Source organism: Glycine soja, chromosome 14, assembly GCF_004193775.1.
Source record: "Glycine soja cultivar W05 chromosome 14, ASM419377v2, whole genome shotgun sequence".
NCBI lineage: Eukaryota > Viridiplantae > Streptophyta > Magnoliopsida > Fabales > Fabaceae > Glycine > Glycine soja.
In genome coordinates this window covers 27,413,490-27,418,310 of record NC_041015.1, presented here as the reverse complement: position 1 = coordinate 27,418,310, position 4,821 = coordinate 27,413,490, and positions in this window count along the sequence as shown.

Sequence of the window (4,821 nt, the reverse complement as noted above, 5' to 3'; positions counted from 1 at the left end):
GGAAGTTTGTTTAGAGGAACATTGTATGCTGATTTGGAATCCCCAACACTTTGATCTCGGATAACGGAACACAATTTGTGGAAAAAGGAGTTGAAAAATTCCTCGAGAGCCTAGGGATCAAACATAGAGCAACTTCCGTAGATCACCCACAAAGTAATGGGCAGACTAAGGCAACCAATAAAGTCATACTCAGAGAGTTAAAGAAGTGAGTCAGAAGGGCTAAGGGTAACTGGGCTGAGGAATTACCTACCATCTTATGGGCCTACCATTTCTCCCCATGATCAACTACAGGAGAAACCCTTTTTTCGTCTTTCATACAAATCATATGCAATGATACTAGTGGAAGTGGGAGAATCATCCCTTCAAATTGTGCACTTCTTAGAAGAAGAAATCAATGAGATGTTGAAGGAAGCTTTGGATCTGGTTAAAGAGACCATTAAAGAAGTCCATATGAGAGCCAAGTTATAGAAGAAAAGAGCAAAAAAAAGATACAATAGCAGAGTCAAACCAAGAAGCTTCCTAAAAGGTAACTTGGTGCTAAAAAAATATGGAGAAGCCCAAAAAGATCCCAGAGAAGGAAAACTGGTAGAAAATTGGGAAGGATCCTTCAAAGTTACTAAAGTACTCGGAAACAGGGACCTTCGACTAGAACACTTATCGAACAAAGCAATTCCAAGAACTTGGAATATCACTCATCTTAAGTTTTATTATAGCTAAATTTGTAGGCGATGATGTACTCTTTTTCCTACTCTAACATTTCTTCCCAAGGTTTTTGTTGGAAAGGTTTTAATGAGGCACACCTATTCTCAACAATTAGTAAAAGTGTTCCTATGATCATGAATTATTGGCTTTATAGATCCAAGTAGAATTAAATCCCTCCGACTAACGACCAAAACTTGAAGCACAAGGCCAAATATTTGGCTTGCTATCAATAGAGCAACTATCACAGTCGGCTAAACATAAGCCATAGATAACTTAGAAATTTGGCTAGAAGAAGACCAAAACTTAATTTACTCAACTAAAATTAGATAGAAGATAACTTAATCCAAGTGGCTAAAAATAGGTCAAAAGGAACTAAGTTACTCAACTAAAAAACCTTGGTTGGAAACAGACTAAGGGAACTAAGTTATCTGACCTAGGATGTAAAGCGATTGTTCGAAAATAAAATTGGATGAAACTCCAAACTAAAAGCAAAGGAAGAATAACCAAGAAATAAAAATTGAATGAAGAGAATTTTTATTCCAAAAAGGGGACCCTATTCGATGGGTAAGGTCCTAGGCCTTTACAAAAACAAAAAAAAAAAACAAAAAAAATTAAGACAAGTTAGGCACTTCCTCCGCAAGTATATCAACTTCATCGACTAACTCCCCTTGACTAGTGGTGTCCTTGTCAACATTTAAAAGAGAAGTGCTAGCATCTTTAAAAAAATATTTAACTTGACGAAGAGCCTTGTTGAACTTGGCTTCATGAGTCTTTAGAATCTCGGCTTCGACTTCACCAAGATTGGTCTTTAATTTTTCTTCCATCTTCTTAATAGCTGCCTTAAAAAGACTGAACTCCTTATTAAGATGCTCGATCTCTTCGTGAAGAGCCTTAGTCGAATTCTCATTAGTAGTAAACCTGATCTTCAGTGCCTCCTCTCGGGTCTCAAGCTCTTTTAATTTGGTCTCAATATGGGCAAGAGATTCTCGAGATTCCTCAACCAACTTCAACAATGTCTCATCGGCACAAACGACCTCCATTAGAGCCTATTCAGCCTTGGCACAATTGACTTGCGCCTTTTGGGACACGTCTTTGGCCCTTTCAAACTCAACAATGCCCTAAGACCTTGCAGTGAAGCGAGCAATGGAATCCATTGGCACACGATGACCAACCTCCCTTAGCATATCTTGGTTGGACTGGCTAAGCATGGAAGCTTGAATACGAGCCTTGGGGTTGTAGTTCTTCCCCCATGGATAAGAGACCCCCTCTTTCATTAATAAAAAGGCAAGATGGCTCTCTATGGCAAAAGGAACAACCATCAGGATAGACTCCAACCTTTTCTTCTTCAAAGGACCCCCACCAGAAGGCCCATGACCTTCCCAGATAATGATACCGATTGTAACGGGAAGAGGAGGAGGCACCCAATCATCTTGGGGATTTTCTTTTTGCTTCCATTTGTCCTTCTCCGTAGGAACCTTCTCAGCCTTCTCGGCGTGAGCCTTCCTAATTGAACAATAATTCAAACTTGTCCATTATCACTGAAGAAAAAGAAAGCAATGTGGATTACCAAAAGTAAAAGAAAAATAATGATAAAAGGCCGAATAAAATTTCTTAGTCCAAGTCCACATCCAGAGAATTAGAAAATGGGAGGTCCACCAAGGTTTTACAGTGAAGGCCTCTAGGAAGCTTGTGGAGAATAACCATGTCCTCTTGATTTGTGTCGGACATGTAAACAACAGCCTTTTTTATGAACTTCGTAGGAGACAAAATCCAGTAGAAAGGAAACATTAGAACCACCTGTCAAGTAAAGTAAATGGGCATAAATTCGAGTCCATGTGTACTCAAAAGAAATGGCATGAAAGTTTTTGTACAAAGTAGTATAGGGTCCAATGATCGCTTTATCAAAAATGTCGGTATGGGAAATCCATCCACCCTTCTTATTTTCCTTCATAGTATAGTGATGAAGAAATTTGGTTGCAATCAAGACAATAGAAACCAAATTGCATAACACCCTAAAAGCACATATGGCCAGCCAGGCATTTGGATGCAACTAGGTAGAGCAACATTCAATTCTCTTAACACATCAACCTCAAACTTGTCAAAGGGGACAATAAGATAAAGTGTGGAGAAAAAAGATGAGTACATATACATAAAATGTGTTTCACACAGAAAGGCACATATGAAAGTACGTTCACTTTCCTGACAAGACTCGATAAAGATAATATTCGAGCGATCGACATGACCAAATTTGACCAACTCAAGGAACTCGACAATGGACTTGTAAGTTAGGAAACTACTCGCGAAGAATCCAACTTCCTCATGAACCCAGGAGTAACCCAAGAAAACAATGGGAGGAAACCCCTTAGCTGAAATATTCTTTCTAAGAAGAGGAAAAGGGGGCACAAACGGTTGACGCAGAAGCACTTGAATAATTGTGGTCTCCAAGTCTAAATCTATAACATTCTGAGGAGGATTTGGCCGAGGGGATTCGGCCTCATCCTCCATAAGAGTAAGACGCACACCGAAATAGGGATGTGGCCCTTTCCTAGTGGCAACACCACCTATAGGGATGGCAGGACCAACGTCAAGAGGAATCACAATGCCACTAACAACATCACCAATGCAAATGTCGGAGACTTGGTTGCTAGCAACGTCAGAACCACCATGAGGGTGGGTGTGGTCATCATTGGAGCTCTCCCCTATAGGGCGGACCTCTGGCGACAACATTCGGCCATCATCGGAGCAAGCAGAACCTTCCTCAGAAAAAGACATAGTAGAAGGTTGACAACAACATACCTGGATGAAGAAGTAATGTATGGAAGGAACGCTAGAGAAAAGAAAGTTGATTGGAGATAAATTATTGAAGATAAGGAGGATGACCAGAAAGAGGAATAGTAAAAGTGAGAAGAAATGTCTCACTTTTTTATATTGTTCTGGAAGCTTCTAGTAAACCAAGAGACGTACCCGTTTGAACCAATAGATCTTTCCCCAAAACCCCTATATCAACAGTTGGGAAGAGATGTGACTCTTGGTGGTCTTATCAAACGTTTTGAAATTCAAAGGATGTTATGATTGCGCCTTTGTAAAAAATGCACGAAAGCATTAATGTGTTTGAAACAGACATAACAGTTAACATAACGACATTTCGAGTATCTTGTCACCTAGATTTGGTACCGTGTAGAAACTTTTAACATTGTTTGGAAGAATCCAATGCTGAAGAATTAAGCTCTTTCAACCTACTTCGGAGCTTGGGGGGCTTCTATTCAACTCCTACTTGACAAGTCGTTACTCGGCCCAGTAATTTATTACTTAGATTTGACAAGGTATCATACTCGGTATTTGATCAAGTTAATAACTTAAAAACAAAGATTAGTAGTTTTAAATAAGAAAAGAGGAAAACTCTATCTGCCAACAAAAAAATAACGAATAATCTCTAAATCCAAGAAATATCTATTATTTAAGAAAAGATAAGATAAAACCATATATTTCCTTTATTACAAAGAAAAATTGAGATCTATGCACCCAATTCCCTCTCTATAAAAAGATTATTACATTTCAAGTATTGTATTCTCATTCTAACTCATACCTATATACATGTTTATCTCTACACTTCTAATTTAAGCATTGAAGTGTCTTTACAAGTATTCTCACCCTTATTCATAGAGAAGCTCACGAAAAATCACCGTCGTGAGAAGATTCTTCCAAACTTGATAAGAACAAAATAATTTTTTCTACTAAATAATATACCAGGAAAAAAAGTGACAATTCCATCTCTCCACTTTTTCTCTACATTTTGCGTTGTATCTTTCCTTTTTCTCTTCTCAACCACTTTTCCAATCTAAATGCAAATGGCAAATGCAATACCCTCTCCACTCTCTTCTTCTGGTACCAAGTATATATATAAAACAATAATCAACAAAACTCAACGTGTCTAGTGATTTCTTAAAATAGATAAAAAAATTCCCTTGTATGAAAATATGACAATCATGTCAATCATAATATTAAACTCACATGTAGAAGTTTTGCAAATAACCTAATACTACTAAGACTTTGTATGGATAAACTTTTCAATAAACACTTACAGAAAAAAGAATTAAAAAATAAAATAATAATTTTAAC